Source organism: Triticum aestivum, chromosome 4A (genome assembly GCF_018294505.1).
Source record: "Triticum aestivum cultivar Chinese Spring chromosome 4A, IWGSC CS RefSeq v2.1, whole genome shotgun sequence".
Lineage (NCBI taxonomy): Eukaryota > Viridiplantae > Streptophyta > Magnoliopsida > Poales > Poaceae > Triticum > Triticum aestivum.
Window position 1 is genome coordinate 613,865,213 of NC_057803.1, and position 24,633 is coordinate 613,889,845.

At 45.5% G+C, this 24,633-nt stretch overlaps 1 long non-coding RNA gene and 1 pseudogene across 4 annotated transcripts; both read left to right on the forward strand.

Moving 5' to 3' along the window:
- The first annotated feature begins 1,820 nt into the window (after positions 1-1,820).
- Positions 1,821-4,422, forward strand: LOC123087578 (uncharacterized). Of its 4 annotated transcripts, none has more exons than XR_006441436.1 (6): positions 1,821-2,285; positions 2,625-2,849; positions 2,968-3,160; positions 3,231-3,464; positions 3,790-3,956; positions 4,063-4,422. It is a non-coding gene; the product is annotated as an uncharacterized lncRNA (long non-coding RNA). The 4 variants fall into 4 exon arrangements; XR_006441437.1 differs by having other exon boundaries at positions 3,244-3,464; XR_006441435.1 differs by having other exon boundaries at positions 2,968-3,464.
- A 3,805-nt stretch (positions 4,423-8,227) lies between these two features.
- Positions 8,228-19,736, forward strand: LOC123087575 (uncharacterized; annotated as a pseudogene).
- The last annotated feature ends 4,897 nt before the right edge of the window (positions 19,737-24,633 follow it).

The window sequence follows — 24,633 nt, forward strand, 5'->3', positions numbered from 1 at the left end:
GAAGTAATAATTGTAATCAGCTAGCACAAAAAATCTGCCAGCCACTTGATTAGTCTGAATCCTGTTTACATAACGTGCAATGCAAGTATGCATGAACCCCTTTAATTATCCACGTACTTTTACTATTTATGCAGCATACATAACGTGTCTTAGGAATCTCTCTTAATTGCCCCTCATATTTCACAAGCACGCATTAGGAATCCTATTATATTATGCAGCAAGCATTCAAGCGTGTCTTGGGAAGGAATATTTCTTAATTGCCCCGTTTAATTACTTACCATATTTGTCAATCATGCATTAGGAATCCCTTTTTTTTAATTCATATAGTACTGATTCCTTCCTTGCCCCGTTTAATTGCCCACCATATTGTCCTTCTTTCTTTTTTGAGAATCCTTCCTTGCTTCCCTCCTTCCTTCAATATTTTTTCTTTTCTGGGCACCCTCATCATCCTCTGATTACCAATTTTCGGGCTGGCTTATTAGGATGATTGATGACAGGTAACTTGAACATGTATATAAATTGATGATTGTCCTTGTAAAAGGGCAAGGTGGTACTATTTGTTAAGAAAACCAAGCGAAGATAAATAACATAGGCCGACCTAGTTCAGTTGGCTGGCGCTAAAGGTATTGCGTGGAAGGTTGCGATTTCAAATCTTATCGCAAGCATGTATTTTTTTCCTCCCTGCATTGCACTGAAAATGGGCCAACCGCTGCTTTGTTTTTCGGCCGTCCGTCGCTCGCCTTCGTTGGTGTGCTCGACGGCGGAGTTTGAATAAGTTCTCCTCCAGATCCCTTCAGACGCCGAGCTGTCCTTCGTCGGCCATGGATCTGGGAGGATGGTGTGCCATGCAGGGTTGGCGTGTCGGCGGCGACGACCCTGCCGAGGCTTTTGTTTCCTTGGCTAGCCGCGTCACGGCGGCGTCTCCTCCAGCGCCGACGGGAAGCCGAGGATGGCTGTACAAGAGTTCGATGGCCTCCGCGGGTCGTCTTCTTCGATGGCAACAGCGGTGGCCATCTCAGGTACGCGGGTGTTTCGGAGCAGGGATTGTGGTTAGCGGGAGGCGGATCCGGCCTTCTCCTTCGACCCTGTTGTTCGAAGTTGGCGGATTTGCGATCCGGCGAGCATGGGGTTGGTCCCGGCCGACGTGCCACAGTGCTCTCGAACCCGCCGTTCGCGGTGGGTCGCTAATTCGGCTCACAAAGCTTTTCATGCGATGGTGCTTCGTCGGATCACGGCGTGTTGGGCGTTCGTCTTCCTCTCCCTCGACGGTGCTTCGGCGGCCGCGACGGGCGATGCAGGGCGTCGACGACGAGTTGTGCAGGGACCCCCAAGGGCCTGATTGTAATCTTCTTTCTTTTTCTGGGGTGTTTTCTGCTTATGTTCTGGACACCTGTGTGTTCTGGGTCCTTCGTCTGGGTGCTACCACATGTGTTGTACTCCGGTTTGCTATATGAATGGCATGTGGTGCTTCAAAAAAAAAGATGGGCCAACCTACAGCCAGAAGGATTTGTCGTAACGGCAGGATCGTAATGATTTTGACGTACAAGAATAGTACCACCTCGAATATGTTTTAGATTCAAACTGAAAGCGTAAAATTATGGGAAGCGTATTATGACGGTGAACCCAACAAAGCCAATCCATGCTTTATTATTAAAAAAAATTAAAGAAAGATATGCAGTCTCTCGCTAATAATAATAAAGCACGGATTGAGTCGCTGGGTTCACCGTCGCGGCTTTTTTGCGAAATAGTCCCTGTGATTTTAGGTATTCAACCCGCACTCACGTCCCTAAGTAAAATAACGATTCGCAATAGAAAAAAAAGTCCCGAACAGGTGCTGCATCACCCTCACCGCTTCGCCTCGATTGGCACCGGCGCAGGCCACCCCGCCGCTCGACCTCGCCTCGCACCGGAGGCGACCACCACCATCCTCCCCGCGCCCTCTCCTCCCCCAATCCGATATAGATGCCTAAACCGCGGGAATAGGCAGGCGGCCGGCGGGCGACGCGAGGCGCGGTGGCGGCGCGAGGAAGACGGGCAGATGCGGGCGCGGCGTCGACCGATCTGGCTGGTGGTGCGGCGGCTTGTTCCGGTGCCAGCGGCGTCCTGCTCATCCAGAGAAGGAGAGACAAGGGCCTGAGGGAGAGAGGAGATAGAGGAAGAAAGGAGAAGGAGAAGGGGCGCACGCAGGGTGAGGGAGGCAGTCGCCGGCAATGGCGGCTCCGGTGACTGACCGACGGGCTTGCTAGGCAAGGCTAAGGAGTACGCTAGCCTGATATTCGATAGAGGTGTGTTTGATTTTTAGATTTGGGCTGAACAGCCAGTTTGCTGTGTTTGACATGTCGTGCCTGAAATTTTGTTCTGGAACATGCTGCTTTAGTTGGTAAAATCATTCTTGGGTAGATTTATACGATGTACTGATGGATCATCCTCTGGAGTGCATGAATTGAATGAATTTCTGAATTCTGAGCAGTATGATGTCATGGTATTTGACTAGGTTCTTCTGTGAATCCGTACCAAAACCATCCTTGTAATTTGTTGTTCCCTCTCTCTTATCTGTGGTGCATCTAGCTTTGGCCCAGTCCTCTAAAAATATTGATCTCATTGTTGTGAATTTTGCACCACAGGGAAGAAGTTGTGATGGCGGCGAATTATGCAGCCATTGTCTCTCACGACCGTCGGCCCCTGCTCGCGACGTCTCTACTGGAGCCGCCTCTCCCTACTCTGGTGTGTTGCAGCTCCTTACTCTAGCCACATGCCGCTTGCTCTCCCGCTAGCCTCTGCCTCCTCTGGTCTCGAAGTTGATGACACCCTGAATGCAAAGCTCCCACAATCATCCGCTCCGTCTCAGCGTAAGAATCATGCACGCACCTGTCAACTAGATTAGTTCATTGCGTATGTGTGTAGCCATACTTTAGTTTTAGTAATCGGTTGATATTACAGTTTGGTTACCCTTTTCTGCTTTGTTAGAAAAACATGTCCAGCTGCAGAAAAGGAGTTTGTATCCAGCTTGACCTCCATAGCAGGAAGATCTTAGTAATCGTTCTATCAATGTTCTATTAATGGACAGAGGAGGAGAGCAATGGAAATAACACCCCGTCGCGGTCCTGGTGCTTCTCTCCGTGGGTTCGCTTGCAAACCTCGGCGTTTGCGGCTTCTATAGGTACGTACTAGACGACTACCCATTGTTTTGTTTTCTATTGACAGTTTGATCGCTTCATCAATCCTTCTAGAGGGTCTTGACAGGAAGGACTGAGCAGCCACTGTGCTGGAGTAGACTGTGTGACAGGTTTTTTCCTCTCTCTCCTACCCGTGATTGGTTTCTTTGGTGAAAAAAGCATCACTGTCTTTCAATACATCATGGATGCTCAACCTGTATGTCTACATGGTACAAGAATGAAGATTAAACGTTCAGTCTATTGATTCAGAGTGAGACAAGGGTGAAACAGAATAAGCTCATTTTTGTGGTGAGTTCCCTAGGGCCCAGACCTAGCATTTTAATTACAAAATTCCGTTTTTGATCACGTTATTTCAGTTTCATTATAGACCTCATAATATTTTTTATGCATTAATATAAGGTTTATAATATTTTGTGGAGCAATCAGTTCTGCATAGAAAAGAGCTCACCTAAATTAATGACATGTTCATCTTATCTTCGATTAAAAAAGTTTGCCCACTAATATTCAGTTCTACTAAGAGTTGCAGAAGGCAAAATTCAGCAAATTAACTCTTAAGTAGGTGTTTTTGGTATTTCCCAATGTAATTAAAAAATTGCTTCTCATAATACGATAGGTTCATTGTCGGAAAAGAATATTTAGCATGAATGTAGGTGCTTTCATATGAAGCTGGACATGTTTACAATGATCGACCGGATATCGTTACACGTGTCCTGAATATGAAGTTTAATGATTTCTGAGAAGATGTTAAAAGTGGATATTTGTTTGGTACAATTCAAGCATGTAAGTTATTTACATACTGATTTTCCCCTGCTTTGTTTTAATCTTTTCATTTATATAATCTAACTTTATCCATCTATTTCTCTTCCTCTATTTTTTGGTTATCCAGATTTATACATGGTGGAATTCCAGAATAGAGGCTTGCCTCATACTCATACTTCAATTCGGCTTATAGGGAACAATCATGAGCCTTCGGCCTCCTTCATAGATGGTTTGATTTCGGCTGAGATACCTGATCCTTTGGTTGAGCGCTGGGTTATGCTCTTATGGATTAAAGTAAAGTGTGCATGTATGAAAGATGGATTGAGTTCCAAAAGATTTCCCAAAGATTTTAATGAGCAGACATCGGTTGATGATAGAGGCTTTCCTATATATTGTAGACGTGATTTGGGTTACTATGTGAGGAACAAGGGTACTGTTAAGCTTATTTTGATCCAAATCCAATAATAAAATTTGATCAATTCCTGTATAATCTATGGAAGTTGCATATATTTGTGAGGATTAATCAGCTTGATTGATAAGTTATATTTTTTATTTTGCAAGCTGTATCTGCTGAAACTTTATAGGCCAGTTACACATACATATAGAAACAGTGTCATTTTCCTTTAGAAAAAAAGATTAGCGTTGCATGTTGATAGTAGCATTGGCCAATAATTTCACACCGAATAGAATCTAAGATGAGATAGAAGGAGATGGACTGCAAGCTATAACTGAGTAGTGCACAACGACAGATAAACTAACGAATACGAATTCTTATTTTTTTTGTAAGTGTTGCAACACACGGGCTTGTGATTCATGGTTCGGACAACACCCGTAGCAGCTTGTGATTCATGGTTCGGACAACGCCCGTAGCAACGCACGGATATATTTACTAGTAAATTTCTAAAGTGCATAAACAATTAGATGGTTCAACTTTAGTACACACGTACAAACCAGGGTGAACAAAGTTTTAACTTTGACCCGCATGCCGCATGGACGAGTTCTGCATGGAATCTGCTTTTACGCCGCCCCGCGTGCTGGTTTCTGAAAAAAATGCCAGCCGTAACGTCACCTCCATCTGCACGTCTTACATAGCAGACGGATCCTCTGTGGATTATTTACGTGCTCGTCCTACACACTCCCACCACAGAAAATCAAAGGGCACCTCCGCGACAAGTCAAAAGGACGAGCAAGGCGCTGTGGTGCTTGGATCCAATGGACTTATTTTAGTTTGACTAAAAATAGTTTTTTAAGAGGCTAAAGTTTTAAGTATCCCTGACTAAAGAGGGGCTAAAACTAGTTTTGAGACTAAATTTTTTTAGTCATGAATACCCCTACTAAAATTTGGATTAGTCCTCTCTCCTCATTTAACTCATCTCCTTTAACACATGCAAGTTTTGGATTGAAGAATAATAAATGTTCATTAACTTGATTTTAGTCTTTTCAATATTTGGATCCAAGCATAAATGAGGCTAGCAAGTTTTAGTCCCACTACTTTTAGTCATGAGATTAAAACGTATCCAAGCATCCTTATAGTCGTATTCACAGGTTGGCGTCGGTACGTGGGGACAGGTGGAAGACAAGAAAGTGCGGAGCCTACCATGGAGCTGTTAGGGCATGTACTACAGGAAGCGTTAGCTCTAGACATTCACGTAGATAAAAAGCACTGAAACCACCCTCTGAAATAATCTCACCCAATGCTACAACCTCCTCACTGGCCCCACCTCTCTCTCTCTCTCTCCCTCTCTCCCTCTCGTTTTCTTCATCTTTTTATTTCTCTCTCTTGCTTTTGTCCAAGATCGCATGGGTGTAGCTAGCTTTGCCATTGTTTATGGGGGAGAAAAGAAGCCAATGGTACACCTACAGCTTCAGCAGCAAACTTTTGTCAGCGAAGAGACAGCCTGAAGCATCTGTCCACCGTGTAGCAATGGTGTACGTATTACCACGACATGCAATTTATTGCCATGCTACATGCTTCTGCAGTCGACTCCGGACGGAGGTGCTCCCCTGTAGGGGCCGTCATCGAGCCGGCAGCACCCGAGAGTGGAGCCACCATGCGCCTACGCAGCGTCGGGCGGCTGACGGAAGGAAGGAGTGTATCGCGCCCGCGACGTCGGCGGGAGGGGCGCTTCCACCATGGAGATCAATGCCGAGCGAACGACCGGGCCGCGGAGCTCCACGTTGCCAGCTAGGTTTGTGTCTCTGCGGAGCAGAAAGGGAGGAGTCTCGTGTCGCCCATCCGCGCCGTGGAGGTCCAGGCATAATATCAATGGCATAATATCAGCCCGTCCGCGCTGTTGTCGGTAAAGATGTTTCCAAACTAGCTGTCCTACCAGGTATAAATACTGATTGAGACTACATAGTGGGAGTAATATAGGTAGTAGCATCACACATATCTAAATAAAATAGATGATGTGGCAAGCAATAAATAAAGAAAAAGAGCAAAGTAGTTACATAACTACTCCCTCTGTTTCATAATATAAGAACGTTTTTGATACTACACTAGTGTAAAAATATTCTTATATTATGAGACGAGGGGAGTAGTTATTAGTAGTATAGGTAACATCACATATATCAAAGCAAAATGTGTGTATAGTCTAATAAATGAAGTGTTGCATGTTATCATACATATGTTATTCTTCACTGTAGAGGTAGTAACATAGGGGGTGTTTGTTTCCAGGGACTTTTTATGTAGGGACTAGAAAAAGTCCCTCTTAGAGACTTTTTTACCAAACGGGAGGGACTTTTTAGGGACTAAACTAGTCATTTGGGACTAAATGAAGAAGACTCTCAAGGAGAGTCTTTTTTGGGACTTTTTAAGACTTTTCCAACAATGCCCCTCCATGCATTCAATGGCCCGTCACCCCATAGTGTTGTTTGATTGTTATTTTTCTATATACCAGGGGCAACATGGTCATTTAATAACCTCTAGAAAGGGACTAGAGACTTTTTAGTCCCTGAAAACAAACAGGAAGGGACTTTTTAGGGACTAGAGACTTTTTAGTTGGGACTAGAAAAAGTCCTAGGACTTATGAACCAAACATGGCCATAGACTAAGGCTGGTCATAGTGGGAGTAACATAGGTAGTAACATAGATGCCACATAAGCAAAATTGATGATGTGGCAAGTAGTTAATGAGGAGAGAGGCAAATAGAGTAACATAATATGTTACCATCACATAGCGGTTTCCAATGCATAATGAGTCTACAAAGTAATAAATGAAGGCAACTATGTTACCACACCTATGACACTACCCACTATGAAGGTAGTAACATAGACTAGTAACATATGTATGTTACTAGTCTAAGTTACTCTCCACTATGACCAGCCTAATAACATGTCCATAGCCTAATAAATGAAGTGTGGCATGTTATCACACATATATTATACTCTATTAGTCTATATTATTATCTATTGTGGCTAGTCTAAATAGAGTGGGTCCAGGTTCCATCTTTAGGGGAAAGTGGATCTAGGCTAGGGCTCGACAGTGCGCCGCGTGTGAAACCTGGGTGGGGGTCTGAGACGCACGCTGGTTGGTGATGGTGGATCACAACAACGGCCTCATCACCGACACCTCTGCCCCATGACTCCCCGGTCAACAATTCTATAAATCCTAATGGCATCATACCGATGGAACATTTTGGGGGTCGAAAGGCGCTGTTGTCTTAATGTAAGCTCTGTGTGGGTGGGTGGACCGAAGACCGGGTCGAAATACATCTTTTGCTTTCAACCAAAGAGCAGTTAAACTGCTGGGTGCCGTGACCTGTTGATCGTGCTTGCATAACCGTTGCATTCCTGGAGGAAAGACTGAGAGGAAATGACGCGTTGTGATGAATTTCGGTTGCTTTTTATCCAGAAGATTGAAAAATAATATGTTTGGCAAGTAAGAAAGAGTGAAAGAACGATAATCCACTATTTTGCCCAGGCTCAGCTGCACCCACGCTGACGATAAAAAAAGAATACTAGAAAATTTCAAAAAGTTCCAGAAAAAGTTTTATGTGGTAGATAAAGATTTACTGTTCTGATCAAATTTGTCTTTTTTGCTGAGAGCTTCTCAGATGTCTAAATATGTTGAAATCTGGAGCAGGCCTCACACATCAATTTATCTACCACATAGATTTTTTTAATATTTTTTGATTTTTTCTAGTATTTATTTTGATTTTTTTTCTGATCATATACAGATGAGCCTGTGCACCGAAACGCCGCACTCGCCCTTTCTATTGGTTGTATATATAAAACAAGTTGAGCGCAGCACATGGAAGGGGCTTGGATTATATTGGTTCTTGTGCCACATCAATAGTACATCCAGTCGCATCGACATGACAGCCCCACCACTTGCATCGATCTCATCTCTCCCGTGTTTCCCCTTCTTCTCAACCATATCAAACTTCGACCAAGTCCTTCCGCTTACAATAAAAAAGCTGGACTGGCAAATTGCTTTGCTAGCTGCTCCTCTGCAAGTTCCTGAGTGAATCGATTGACGTCTAGCGTTGACCTCACCAATTCCTCAGCAAGCAGTGGCGCCGGAGCAAAGGTGCGCCGTGTGCGGCACTGCTCTAGCCTCCAGTGTCCAGGCCACAGGGCCGTTGCCGGCGGGGGCGGTGGCAGGAAGGGTAAAGGTAGAACCGTAGAAGATGGATCGGTTGAAGAAGAAGGTCAAACAAAAGGTACAATTATCTGAATTTCTGCATTTGTGCAGTACAGTTTTTCATCGTGAATTTGTGATGTTAGGTCAAACAGTGTTGTAGATAGCTCTTTTTTTTTCCTCCCACCACTCTGCAGCTCGGTGACAACTCATCCCATTGTGTTCTTAACTGGATAGCCTCACACCACTCTACTTGTTATTTATCCTGTCCAAATAAATGATGATTCAGTTTCTACCGTAAGCTATAACGTTACTTGATTAATTGCATAATTTCTTTGTTCTTCTGTAGACAAGCCCGTCTGCCCGAGAGGGGCTGATCCAGGTCGAACCCAGTGAACTCCGCTTCCCCTTTCTACCAAATGCGATGCTGTCTGCTTCGTTCTCAATTAAGGTTGTCAATGTCACGGATAACTACGTCGTTTTTGTTACAAGGCCTATGGGCGCAGATGTGGCAAGGTACACAACCTATCCGGACGGAGGAATCCTGCCACCAAGGTCTACACAGGAATTTCTTGTAAGAAAACAACGAAGAAGTCCGTTACACAAAGCATCGAGTGCGATGACAAGTACATCGAGTGCGGTGACAAGTACATTCTTTGCAGCACGATTGTGAGTGAGAGCTTCAGTAACTCCAAATATGCCAGTGATTTAGATAAATTCTACGATGATCATGGGGATCAAATCTGGCATAGAATAAAGTTGGGCGTTGTTCTTTACCCAACATATCAACAAGACTCCCCCGACGGTATGCCACATACGGAGGTGAGTTCTCCATACTCTTCGGTGGACAACGTTTAAAATCAATTTTATTTTTAGTCCATTTTTTATTCATATATGTTCGTATTGGTGGCTCATCAAATTTTATTTCGAGTAGCATGTCCCGTCGGCCCTCCCTTTTTAGGGAAAGCAATGGCAATGAATCTTTATTGACACTTTTTTTCTTCAGAAAAAGAGTAATAAAGTTGTCAAGCATGGCAACTTTCTTTTCGGATGGCAAGTTTTTTTTGGATTGTTTTTTCTTTTTGGATAACAACTTTAGTTGTAAAAAATGTCAGGGCTGGATTGCTTCGTGCCACACGTGTGATACATTATCATTTGGGAAAAATATTTGGGGAAAGGAGATAACACGTTTTTTGCCCCACTCATCCAATATAAGTTGTTTATTGGTTATTGGTGATCTGCTGAAGTTGTTCTAATAACCTCCAACATGACACTCCTAGCTGAACCCCGTCCGCTACAACAGACCAAGATAAAATTTATTCTCCCAATCCGTCATTTCAAAATAAAACTTACATATTCTTTCATCTGCAAGATTTTGAATCCTCAAATGTAAACCTAGCTATGTCAAAAGCAAGCTATTGATAAAGGAAAACACATCCTCCGAACTGCCAAACCGCGACTCAAGCAGCGACCCAGGCGGCGTTATCTCCGGACATCTTTTTGCCCCCCCCCCCTCTCCCACTCGCCGTTGTTGGATGCCATTGTAGGGCAAAGCCCGTGTCGTGTGCCGATGATGGTGACCTTTGCTTCCCGTGACGGGGGCGCTTCCTCCTGTGGCAGCCATGGATCGTGATGGCCTAGATAACAACAACGGCTCCATTCCTTGTCGCGCGTGGGTGGTGGTTAGGGTCGCGGCTCCTATGTGCGGCACACGACCCTTTCCCTGTCGTTTGTTGGGAGGTCTACTTGGTTTGGTACCACTGCCGCTAGATGGCTAATTAGGCCTCCGATGGCCGGTGATAGTTGCCGTGGGTCATGGTCTCCCCATACCCTGGCCGGTGGTGGTTCGATGGCTGGTCGGCGGGGGGGGGGGGGGTGCGTCGGTGCGGCAACAGCTGAAAGGACATAAAGTGGTGATGTGCTGGAGTGGGGTTGGTTCGATGAAGGCTAGGGTCTCCCCGGAAGGTGGAGGATAGGGGCCTAGAGCTTCTCCACGACGATGTCTTCAAGAAGGGGACGACGTAGAAAACGCCTCCATTGCCGACTTTGGCAACGAGAAGAGTAGGGTTTTCACACGGATCTGCTCGGGGAACCTCCATCCAGCCTTGTGTGCATGAGACCGCCACTAATCACCGCTGCCACGCATGGAGCAGGCCGCACCGGCCAGATCTGATCTGACCAGAGGCTAGACCACACGTACAGCCGATCCATCCACAAGGCCCTTCATGCCGCCACCGCTAGTCCGAGATCCGGCCGGCCACGGAGCCACTCGCCGCCGCCGCGCCGCAGGACCCGACCAGCCACACCTCCATACACCGAGGCCCCCACCCCACCCCACCCCAAGCCGTGGGAGAGAAGGAGAGACCCCCGCCACCGCCATCTGCCCCCCGGCTTAGCCTGGCGGCCTCACGCAGTGGCGACAGGAGGAGAGGAGGGAGTAGATCAGGGCTCGGCGACGGCTAGGGTAGCGGCCCGAGCGAGTCGCCCGGTGAGGGAGTGACGCGGGGGTTACTACCGTGACAACATGTCATGCCGAAGCTACCAAGAACAAATTTTTTTTTTGATTTACTTGAATTTGTTATAAATTATACCTAACCGTGCATTTGACAAAAAACAGACTGGCACAATCTCTTAATTTATTCATTTGTGTAGTATAATTGTATATTAGGTTTTTTTTATTCATTTCAGAGGCCAGACAATGTTGTAAATAGCTTTATACCCCGATGTAGCTCAAATTGTTTCCGTCCTACCTATGCAGTTCCACGAAAATTCATGAATACAACTGGATAGCCTCACGTAACTTGCCCTCTGTTTCTCCTTGTTATTTATCTTGTCCAAATAGATGATGATGCAGTTTTTACCATAAGCTATAACGCTACTTGATTAATTGCATGATTCCTCTGTTCTTCTGTAGTTAAGCTTGCCTGCCCCAGAGGAGCTGATCCAGGTCCAGCCCAGTGAGATCCACTTCCCCTTTCTGCCAAATGTGATGCTGTCAGCTTCGTCTTTAATTAAGGTACTAAACATCACGGATAACTACGTCGTTTTGGTTTCAAGGACACCGGTTGCAAATGTAGCAGAGTACGGAACCCGTCGGAATGTAGGAACCCTACCACCAAGGTCCACACAGGAATTTCTTGTCAGAAGGATAGTGAAGAAGTCCGTTGTGCAGAGCATCGAGTGCGACGACAAGTACCTTCTTTTCAGCACCACTGTGAGCAAGAGCTTCATTAACTCGGAACATTGCGTCGATTTAAATAAATTCTTCGATAAACAGAGTGGTCAAATATGGCATATCAGAGAGTTGGCCGTTGTTCTAGAACCAGCATATCGAGAAGGGTCCCCCGACGGTATGCCACATACTGAGGTAAGTTCCCCTACTCTTCTATGGAGAACGTTCTAAATCAGTTTTATTTAGGTGTGTTTGCATTAGTGGCTCATCAGAATTAGTAGCATGTCCTGCCCCCCTGTTTTGGGGAAAACTATCATTTGCAATACTATAAGAAAAATAAAATATGTTTCTCCCAGCCTCAAAATTTATATTTTTTTTTGCGGGCGTCAAAATTTAAATTTATATTTATTTGCACACACCTCAAAAAAAAATCTGCTTCATATCCAGCCTACGTCAACAGATGCACACACCTCAAAATTTTGTTATATCATTGTACACATGACGCTAAAAACGAAAATATAAAAAACCTCTTGTGAGTCCAAGAAAATGAGTGTAGCTAGTGACTGGATATGAAGTCACTAATCAAGCATGCCAGATCCTATTACTAAGCTACCAACAGTGCTTGAAGCAGATCTCACTGGTAATAACCTCGAAAGATGTACATGCTGTGTTAGAATAAATCCGAGGCGTACCGTCAATCATCCAAAGACTAAGCAATCACACGAACACGACACCGAGATTTGTTAACGAGGTTCATCGATATAGCTACATCCCGGGGCATGACTACAGGCGCTCTTCCCCGTGACACCGTTACTATACTGCACCCGGTCGCCCTGGACACCGGCACATGCCGCCGGCTTCCCCTGCGTTCCGGTGGTATTATGTTGGCATAGGTTACATCGTGTGTCTACCCCCGCTATATAAGAGAGGCCTAGGATACTAGTGTCCTATTAGGACACAACTTCACATCCTATGTAAACACAATACAACTCCTAGTCCAACTGTAACCTACCTTGTACACAATATTCGACACAACTCTAACAAACTCCACCTTGGCGAATATTCTCCACCACCTTGAATTCGTCAATGCGTTAAACTTCATGTACATTGGACTTCAGCTTATCCCATGAGCACCGCTGCTACTCCAAAGACTCCATATGACTCCACCTGCAACTTGTAGTCCCTTCTTTTCTTGACCAGAGTCAACACTCGAACGAAATTAAGTTCCACATTACTCTAGTTTGCGCTCCCAACTTCCAGAGTATCCGTCCAACGCCATCACACATTGATCACTGACCTGCGTGAAAGTGAACAACTCACATATTGGGTGTCACACATAAGAGTTACCTGAACTCAACATCACCGCTCCTTTCTTGACGCCTGTCTGAAACTTGAAGGAAGTTCACCGTTGCTTGTAGTCATCCCGAGTCAAATTCGCAGTTGTCTCACCACATGTATGACCACCAGAGCCCTGGCCCGTCTCCATGTCCCGTGCGCACCGCACGCCTCGCCGCTATTACCGCGTCGAGCCTCCACTGTCCTGGTTGAGTCTCAAGGGTGGCGACCCACACCACTCAACCCCCACTGCAGAGTACCATCGATCATCACCGACCGATGACGAGTTTCACGCTTCCATCAAACCACCGGGCTCCAGTCCGAACTACGTGTCCCTCGCTTTTTCCCGCTGAATAGGCTCCGATTCTCTGGATCCTTACACCGTAGCCCCTCAATCCAGCTCCACCTTCAACATGACTCCATGGTAGATGATCAATCCACCCACACGCCCATCGACTTCAAACTCACATGTTCACCGTCTTGAATCAACCCCGCGCCATAGTCTTGTCGAAGCCACACAAGCCCTCGGGGCCTGCACCACGTGTTTCCACGCCCAGAAGTCGGTCACCATCAGCATCACGCTCCTATGTCGTCATCGCCGATCCCACCACGTCTTCTGTACCAACCGACTCACGTCGATCCGTCAGACTGACAAGTCTGACTCAGGCTCCCAAATCATTCCATGAATTTCCATCCATCACATAATAATTCCATCTTAGCTGACATGACTTCCTGCAACGCCTTCAAGCATCTCCGTTGTGCCAACAAATTTTCACCCTTGTCTGCGATAACCCAAGGTTTTCAGTTCCATTGAACTTCTCCACCTCAAACCCGATGTCCGATAACATCATGATTCTTCGTACGGCTGACCCTGTGAAAAATTATCCGAGCATCCACCACAATGCCCCAAGCACACGGACAGAACCTCCACGTACTACTAGCAAAACCAAAAGAGTTATAATATTTAGCCTTCACGTAGTGGCTCGGCTCCCTTGCACAAAACTCCAATGCTAGCTTTGCTTTGCCTTGTCCTTGCCTTCCAATGGATCATCATCAATGGATCTTTTTATCTTCCGATTTGGACCTGACTGCCTCTGTCCTGTACGGTGACCCGACCCTTGCTGCTACCTAGTAGCGCACCTGTAGGTTTCCCAGTCGAACACGAGGACTTAGTTCTGAACTCGGTCCAGTTTTGTTTTCCAAACAAATCTCCGGCTTGCTCTTTGCTTTAGCTTGCACACGTAGCACTAGCGCACGATAGCGCTGGTCATCCGCTACGTGCAGTCTAATCTCGACGAGATTGCGAACTCGCCGCTCGCCGCGATACGGCACTTTCGATTGCTCTCGCATCCTCTAGATCAACGCCATCAACACCTTCGAACAACCTAGCTCATGATACCACTTGTTAGAATAAATCCGAAGCATACCGTCGATCATCTGAGGACCAAGCAATCACACGAGCACGACACCGAGATTTGTTAACGAGGTTCACCGATATGGCTACATCCCCGGGGTATGACTACGGGCGCTCCTCCCCGTGACACCGTCACAATACTGCACTCGGTCGCCCTGGACACCGGCACATGCCGCCGGCTTTCCCTGCGTTCCGGTGCTATTATGTTGGCATAGGTTACATCGTGTGTCTACCCCCGCTATATAAGAGAGGCCTAGGATACTAATGTCCTATTAGGACACAACTCCACATCCTATGTAAACACAATACAACTCCTAGTCCAACTGTAACGTATTTTGTACACAATATTCGACACAACTCTAACATGCTAACTGTGACATTCTCCTGAACATCTGCTCGCTGTAGCACACCAAGATGGAATATATTATTTGCCCTATACAGGTCACTCAAAATTAAATTACGAGTTCTTTGACCCAACTACAAGAGTTTGAATTCTCAAATGTAAACCTAGCTATGTCAAGAACAAGCTATCAACATCTGTAGAAAACTGAGGACACTCAACCAACAGAATTGACATCGTTATATCAGTGAGCACTCCAAGCAGATTGCAGCCGCAGCATTCCACCATGAGCAGTGCTAGGCGGACGATAAAATCTGAACGATTCGTGCACGACGATGACGTCCAGCCGGGGAATCCTGTCCACGGCCGAGCAACATCCATTGGATTGGTGGTCGTGCATTCTACTATCTCCATCAAACTGGACCTCGTCTGAGAAAAGCTACAACCATCAAATAAGCCGCATTCTTCAATTTTGGGGCTTCAGGCATTACCAGCGTTTGCACATTCTTCAATTCAGGCGTTTTGCTGTTTCTCCGTGGCTTTTATCTTAGTCTGGTGGACTTTGCTGTTGTCTTTCCTGTTTCCCTGTAATAGACCTAGTAGTAAGTGCTTTGTTCATTAGTCTAGCCGTGTTTGGAAGTGAGACGTTGAACCTGTTTGAACTGGATCTTGATTTCTTTATATGAAATCGGAGGGGTGGAACCCCTCTTTTGCTCAAAAAAAAAAAAACGTTTGCACATGAGGACTGAGATACTGTTGTGGGGGCTAGTTTTACTACGACTGATGTGGGGCAGGGGGGCAGGGTAAAAAGCAGACTGGCTCGACTGAACCAGACAGGGTTCAGGTATTTGGTCCGTACTAATTCAGAATAATTCGTCAGCTCCGACTTCTAACAGAATTCTAAACCATCTAAATTGTTGTTAGAAACTTATATATATCTAAGAGTGCACACATGTCACCTGACATAAGTTGTCATCCTTAAATCTGGTGTTGCCCAGACATAAGTGCACAAATGCCCGAGATGTTTAAATAAGTAAGAGTTCAAAGAGATAAACATGGTAAATTACATGAAATTTTTGCGTAACTGAGTATTAGAAACAGTTGTACATATTTGCAACTGGCCTTCCATGAGAAAAAAAACATGAGTATGCGCTATAGGTTTTATTATATTGTACTTTGCTGAACTGAAGAACTATATCAAGTGGTAACTGACGGAATCAATCCATTACTTTCGTCTTCGTTGTAGGAGCTGATCCAGGTCATTCCCCATGAGCTCCGCTTTCCGTTTGTTCCAGATGAGAGTATATCAGTTACATCTTTGATTAAGGTAGTCAACATGACAGATGACTACATCGCTTTCCATCCAAGGTATAATGTGGCCAATATGGCAGAATACACCATGACACCTACGGGAGGAATCCTGCGACCATGGTCCACACAAGATATCATGGTAACGAGGACATCAAGGAAGGGGGTTCTACAGAGCATTAAATGCAACGACACGAATTTTCTGTACAGCACCGTTGTGAGTGAGGATTTCCAGAGCGACGATCTTGGAAAATTCTATGATACAGAAGCGGGCGTTATATGGCACAAGCTGGAGTTGGGTGTTCTTCTTGAAGAAGACACCCAGTTGCAGCCCTCAGAGTTTCTGACACATAATGAGGTGAGCTCCTGACACTCAACCTACAGACTGCCTGAATAAATATTATTTATGCACATAATCTAGCCTCACCAAGGTTAGTAATGTAGGCCCTCTTTTTCTCTCAGATAGTGATAGTATAAGTTCGTAGTAAATAACTGTGTTGATTCTATGTGGAAAATGTTAGAGTTGTCGGAATAGGCAAGGCATTTAAATGTTAAAAGTCATAATATAAAAGTTCCTCTGTAGTAGGGAACTTGTATCAAAGTGAGGGATTGCCCTCTGTTGTCGGAACTGGCAATCCCTCATTAATTCCAATAACCTCTTTATGCAGACAGAATCCACACTTGACCCTATGTCGTTACAACATCTGAAAGACATCACAAACAACTTTTCCAATGAGAGAATACTTGGTAGAGGTGGTTTCGGTGTGGTATATAAGGTAAGGTAAAAACATATATGTTTTTTTGTCTTCTTAAAGTGTAAACCATATTTGACCGGAAAAACATACTAATACGGGACTTTAAACAGGGAGTGCTAGGAAATGGAAAAATGGTAGCTGTGAAGAAACTTGTGCAGTCAATGCCAAGTTCACAACAGCAATTTGAGAATGAGGTTAATCTTCTTATGAAACTAAAGCACCCAAATATAGTGCGACTAGTAGGATACTGCTATGAAACACAGCATTTACGTGGTCATCATGAAGGCAAAATCGTTTTTGCTTGGAACACATAATGTTTGCTTTGCTTGGAGTTTCTTCTTAAGGGAAGTCTTGATAAGTACATTTCAGGTATGAAATTTAGCAAGTCTTTATTTTCTACTTTTCATCTCTATATGAGACTGTAATTTCGTTGTTTGATCATAGTTACTAAAAGCCATGTTCTATGAATGAAAATAAAAGAGAGTATACAATATAAATTTCAAAATCTTTCTATATATAGAGCACATCAATAATAATAGATTTTCAGATATCTTCTATAGACTGCTCTCTTTTGTTTTCAAATGCAGATGCAACTTCTGGACTTGACTGGCCCACACGCCTCAAAATAATTGAGGGAATTTTCTATGGTCTACAGTACCTGCACGAGCAATCCGACGGTCCCATCATTCACTTGGACCTAAAACCTGCGAACGTATTGCTTGATGAAAATATGATACCAAAACTTACGGACTTTGGTCTATCAAGATTATTTGATCAGAAACAGACTATTCACACCGCAATTAATAGTGGGACGCTGTAAGTGAACCGCCTCTTGATAATCCATTGCTTTTAGTAAGGAGAGAAATGTGTTTCCTTTGCCTTTCCCTTAATATTTTATATTCACCTATTCACATTAATTAATGCAAAGGTTATATGCCACCAGAATACTTACGAGGTATAATCACACCTATGTCAGACATATTTGCTTTGGGTGTAACTATCATGGAGGTAATAACGGGAAACAGGGAGTACCCATATGATATTAGAACATCTTCAACGGAATTCATTGAGCATGTAAGGCAACTCTGTATGAACTTCCGAGGCCCCTTTTCATAGAGATCATGTGGCGTTGTACCATCGCATAGTAAGATTTCATATTCGTGTTCCGATTTTACAGGAACTTCAAAAGTGGAGAAATGTGCTGCAAAAACAACATGGGTATACATCGCTTGAAATAGATTGCCAACAAATAACAAGATGCATTCAGGTAGGTCTAATCTGTGTGAATCCTGAGCGGACCAAAAGACCTACAATGAAGAAAATTATAGATATGCTTCAAGGTTCGAAAAGTATGGATTGGTACATTAGCAATGAGGTAATGTCACGTGCAAGCAGTGTACCATAGTGTCAGGGTATTCTGTAGCATATAATGCATTAGTCTCCTTTTCCAACCCTAGAGAGTACGAAAACATTGCATTTGTATATTTATACTCACTCCGTCCGAAAAAACTTGTCTCTCAAATGGATGTATCTAACACCAAATTAGTGCTAGATACATCCATTTGAGAGACAAGCTTGGGACAAGCTTTTCCGGACGGAGGGAGTACTTATAAAATGAAAAAATACTATAACTTCAATACTTATTTACATTGCAAGTAGTAACCTAGTGGCTAGGACTAAGCTATGTGATTGATGCATACCTTCTATGCCACTTTGTAACTTGAATCCCATTATCATAAATTTCTCTAGTCTATTTTAGGTAGCAAAAACTGCTTCCAAATCAGTTGACGGTCCACAGAATGGCTCCCTAAGTCCAATATTGTTTTATGACAAAACTATGCATGCATCTACTTTTGTTTGTCAAATTAATTTGTGAACTCATATGTTTATTCAAATAACAAAGTTTAAGGTAGGCATTACTCCTCATGGGTCTTAAATGACTGTTATTTTAGGCATATGTAAAGTCAACTCATAAAACTCTGAGGGCCTCGGTTCACATGATTTCTAAAACGCGGAAAGAGAAAAAACACAGGAATATAGTGTCACGACATATTGAATACTACAAGATTGCATGGTCGTTTTATTATGGATGGGAAAACATAGGATTCTTTACATTCCAAAATTCCCTTGGAAAATCCATTGTATCAAAGAGGCCTTGAGTACTACCTTGACAGACCCTTATGTTAGATAACATTATACAAGTTTCGGTTGTGTGTATAAATCTACTACAATATAAGTTACTGGTCAAATATGCATTTGGAGATCGTGTCGACGGTTGAAACAAAATCTTTTGAGAACAGGAGAGAGTATAAATAAAGCAAAATTTAACCAACAATCTGGTCCATTCCAGTTATCAAGCCCGAACATCCAGGTGGAGGCGCCATAATTTAGCAAAGGGGATTTGTCACAACGTCCATTGCTTCCGTCTTTCAGGTATGCCACTTTCGGATGTTTAACAATGCTATAAAGTGACCGATGTATATAAATCTTAATTTGCTGGCTTCAGTTGTTCCACAGCGCTTTGAGCCTAGGTGTCCTTTCCAACTGGAGTTTATGCTCGACGACTGGCTACACCAGCGAATTTCACATCACGTCTGAAATCGTGTTGGTTCCCGGAGAAATATGTATGTAGTGCCATGGACTCACATCTGTTTTGTTTTCATATTATTGTTTGGCTCCTTCCTGTGCCGTGTACACCACTAATAGGCATTGCATGATCCAGCATGACTTGTGTGTAAACATTGATCCTTTTGACTTGAGATTAGCACTGTTGGTCGCAGTCGCAGCAAGCACTACTAGCTAGCTAGCTAGCTAGATTTATATGCTTTCCCTGCAGTTAGAATTGTTCCTTGGTGTAATGAGACTGATGGTTGAGTCATTCACTTCGGTTTTACTTTTACCTCCAGTATTTTTATCGCTCACTGGCAATCTTTTCACAAGCATCCTGACTGTTTGGCCTCGTGCTGCTCCCGCGAGCAGCCCGGGCGCCCAACCTCCGCCGCCAGCAACCCCCCTCCCCCTGCCTCGCCGTCGTCGGAAAGCGCCATCGGGCGAAGTTCGCTCGGCATCGGCGGCGGCGGGGCCTCCCCTCGCTCTCGCGTGGCTCCGGTGGCGCAAGGCGCTGGATCTCGCGAGGGTGCGGCGCTGGCGTGGTACATCATGGCGACGCGGATCTGGTCATTTCGTCGCGGCGTGGCAGGGTTTGGCCACGGCGACGGCGGCTGGCCACGGCGGAGGCGCGGCTGGGCGCCGACGGCTCCACCCTGCGTGGATCTCGGGCCTCCTCCTCCTTCCTTGCTCTGTTGGTGCGCCACCGGCTACGGGGATGGCCTCCTCGCGTGGTGCTCCTCTGCACTCGTCGGTGGACGGCTCTTTCGTCCCAACCTAGGGGTGGGCTGATCGGGTCCTGCCAGATCCGGCCATGCAATGTTGCCGCTGATCTGTGGGCTCGGGTCCATGGTTGTAGGCCATGGCCGACGGGAGCAGCATGGGGTCATCCAGGGGCGTAAAGGCGGCCCCTTTTATCTTGTTTCTTCGATGGGCGGTGATCGATGGCTCGGCGGGCCTTGGAGGCGGCGAGATCTGGGCTGCCGGGGCGGCAGCCCTGGAAGGTGGTCTGCATGGTCGGCTCTTCGGCGAGCGGTGTTGCGGTGGTGGTGATGTTTCTCCTTGGCTATGCGAGCAACGAGGAGTAAGGCGGCGGGGATTCTGACGATGGCATTGCTTCGGCAGGGGTATCATTCAGATCTGGTGTGGAGGCTTGTTTTGGTGGCGGCGGATTTGAACCGTGGTACTTCGATGTGGTGTGAGAGTGTCTTCGGGCGAAAGCTCAGCGCTTTGGTGCCGACGGTAGCAATGTGTGTGGGTGTCGTGTCCCCGTTGGGGGCGTCGTTGTGGTATCTCTCCTCACGTAAGGGCTCCGGGTGAAAACCCTTGACTGTGTCTTTGGTCTCGATGGCGGCGGCATGTTATGTCGTCACCCTCTTGGGGGCGTCGTCCTGGAGCGTAGGTGCCCACCGGTTGCATTTCTTCGCCATCAGCGAGCGAGTTCGGATCCTATCTCGAAGCTCCTTCATCTCTGGCTTGGGGCAATGCCGATAGCTTTCTATCCTTTACACGTGACGTTGAGAGCATCGCTCTCGGTCCTTGTTGTCTACAAGCAGGATCGGTGCTCCACGATACGGAGTGAGAGGGTAGGTGCCCTCTCCGGTGACAACTTGGTGTGTGTGTGTTGCATCGACGTCCGATGGTTTCTCTTGGAGGCGCGGTCTCTCTTCCAATTAGTAGCCTCGGGTGTGTCTTGATGGAGTGTGGGCACTCTTGTAATCTTGTTCTATCTTTGATCTGCTTTGTAACACTAGTGCAGAATCAGGCTATTGTCCCGGTTCGTAAGGACCTTTAGTGCCGGTTCTAAAATCGGCACTAAAGGGTGGGGACTAAAGCCCCCCCTTTAGTGCCGGTTCGTCACGAACCGGGACCAAAGGCCCACCATGTGGCACGAGCGTGCGCCGGGGGCTGGGGGCCTTTAGTTAACCAACCGGGACTAAAAGGTTTAGGGGTTTATGGGTTTATGGTTTATTTTTCCTTTTAATTTGTGTTTTCCATTTAACTCCTTTTCATTTCAAACGTATTTTACGCTACTACATATTGTACACATTATACATATATAAATGGAATTTCTTGTACGAGCTGGTATTATTTTAACAGACTAGCATGGAAAAAACATGAAAGGATCAAACTATTCTACTCACTGTCTTCGATCATTTTGATTTCATCTGGAATGAATATGAAGCTTCTGTTGCAGAGAGGTTTGTGGATATGCCCGATGTTCAACAACCTGACAAGCCTAGTGCTCGGCCATTGCTGCATGGCTGCTGATTTCGACGCGCTGCTTCGCATTGTCCAGCGCTCGCCCAAGCTGAAGGAGTTGACTTTTAAGCTCGAAAGGGTATTTACTCGAAACCATCTCTAAATACGAGTTGACCTGCCATAACAGTGGAACCCCTTACTCTTCCACCTTAATGTTGACACTCTACAGGTGCAATGTATAAGGTGCATGCATTCTGAATCTACTTTGCCACCATCAGGAGCAGCATTGAGCTTGGGCTCCCACCCTTGCATCGAGAGGATCAAGATCTGCTGCTCAAAAGAAGATCCAAGTGTCAGCGTGCTAGTGGAGGCGTTGCAACCGATTGTCGGTGATGTGAAAATCAGCATCAAGCATATCTATTAATCAAGACATTGTTTTGTTTTGGGCACCTGCTACCTTAGACCAGTGCTAAGTTAATGTGTTGAGACCATTGTTTTGGGTACCGCTTGAAATTTCGCGATCCCGAGCGGTTACCGCGTTTACCGCTACCCCACGGAAAACACTCATACCGAGCCAAAATATTCGAGTTTTTTTTGAAATTTGAATTCAAACGATCACTCTGCTGTTAAATAGGCGGCATCTCTGATGTAGCAACAGCTCTCACAATGGCGTAGTGGCAAAGGCTTGTTTTATGGAGCGCAGGTCGCGTGTTCTAGTCTTACCTTCTGCAGTTTTTCTTTTCTTTTTAGAATGCGAAAGTAAAAAACTAACAGAGTTGAAAAATTCTGGAGCGGCAGGAGTCGAACTCGAAATCTCTGACCAAGCGGCATCGGTAGGTGCGTGTGTTCAACCACTACGATACGACAAAGGAAATGATCTCAAAGAGTTAAAACTATATCTATATCAAGTTTGAAATATTTGAATTCAAAATTTGATTTTAAATTTCGTCCAATTTTTTTCCGGTATTTCGTGGTTACCGTGGGAACCGTGAATTTCGGTGCCCCTCGAGAAAACAGGCTCGCTTGGGATCCAAAACCTTGGTTGAGACAAAGTGTTCCTGGCGTAAACGTTCAGTAAACCTCGAGCTCTTCTTCAACCTCGGACGGCCGAGATCTTCGGCGCCTGTTCGACACCTCCCACAAGCCGCTAAGCTGCTGTGATGAACCACGGTGAGCTCCTACGTAGTTCTCCTCTCTCACCTGCGTCGAATCTGTCCTCTAACTGTGCTAGCCACCGGAGCCGAAATCTCACCGCCGCCGGCCATGTCGCCACTGTCATTTTAGCCATTGGAGCTTGCGTCTGAGCGCGTCATCGTATTGAGACCATCTACAGGAACTCATAGCACCCACGGGTTTGCCCTACCGTGCCATGTAGCGTTCCTCCAAGCACACCCGAACTTCGGCCGCCGCATCGCTCGCCGCCGTCATCACTGTAGGCTGCGCCAGCTTCCCTCGCTTGCTCCTTTGGACGCGGATCAACTCCAGCTACCAAACGTGCCTGCCCGCGGATCAACTAGTGTTATTTGCAAAAAGGTAGGCTCATAATTAGTGGTTTTTGGCACAAAACTGTAGAATTGTGGCTTCTGCAACCCTAGCCTTTAATGTCTATGTTTTTGCAATTCACTCCTTTGGTTGCAAACTGATTACCATGCTCTGCTGTAGCACTGTTATTCCTTTTAATACTCATCAAAGATGTGTTACGTACCACCTTCACTAATCACTCAAGAGTACAGGATTACAGAGATTTGGGTAGCTGATTCACCATGGATACAAGAAGCAGCAGGAAGGAGAATCGAGGGAGAGAGAGCCAGGGGTAGGAGAAAGGTAGGGGAAGGGTAGGAGAAGGGATGCCGTCGTGCCGTTCGTGATTCCGTTTTTCCCGTCTCTCTTCCAGCTCCTGGTCTTTTGTAGCAGCAATCAAGGCCATCTTTGACCCAAAACCAGCCCACAATCCACCACGGCCCACCCAGGTGGCACAGTCCGTGACATTCCCCCGCCCTTGAAAACCGGCTTGCCCCCAAGCCGGTCGACAACAAGAACTGCCAGGATCCCACAATCGAAGTACATCATCTGATAGCTGGTGCAGCTTGTTGGAAGGTAAATGCCTGAGGTTTTTGCCAGTACGATGTGTGAACCAGAGCTCGAGATTGCATAACTGACCTGAATCCCACGGCAATGTGACTGATACATTGTCCACATAGCCAATGTGATCAGCATGCTGTGGCAACTGAGCACTAATTTGATACACACACCTCCCAGGAAAGAAAAGGCGCCAGTTCACAGCAGCTTGTACTATTTGCTCGCTGACAGGAATCTCATTGTTGTTAACCGCCATAACAAATAGCCTGACATCACACTCTTGGAGAATCAGAGTAACCATTGTTCTATCGACAGCAACATCAAATCGTGCAAGTGATGGCGCTGGCCTGTGTTGCTTCAGAAAACCTTTAAGTGGAATAATTAGTCCGGTGAGCCGTTCTCGTAGCCACTGCAACTTCATGTTTTCTCCATTTTCTAGTTCCCCAATATACTCCCATGGTATGGCCTTGCATGCAATCAGTAGAATTGCCTCATGTATGAGTACACAATTATGGTGAGCTTGGAGATGTTTGCCTGGCTACTTCGAGTATCGTACCAAGGTGCAAAGGCGATGAGCCAGAGAATCACAAGGTCTAATGAAAGTGCGTTATATCGACTAGATGGGGGGTGAATAGGCGATTTTTATGAAATTCTTCACTGAGGAATTTGCTAGTGAGGAAATTCCTTAGCGAAGAACTACTAGCAGCGGAATAAATACTCAGAAGTAAACATAACAGAATACAAGAATGGTCATCATGATGAAATGAGGACAAACACAGAGTACCGAAAGCGTAAACACAAGATAGCACAAGATGAAGACAAACAGACTGAAGAAATTGAACTGAAGAAATTGAGAAGGTCTTCAGTCAAAGTCTTCAAACACAGATATGAACAAGCACACAAC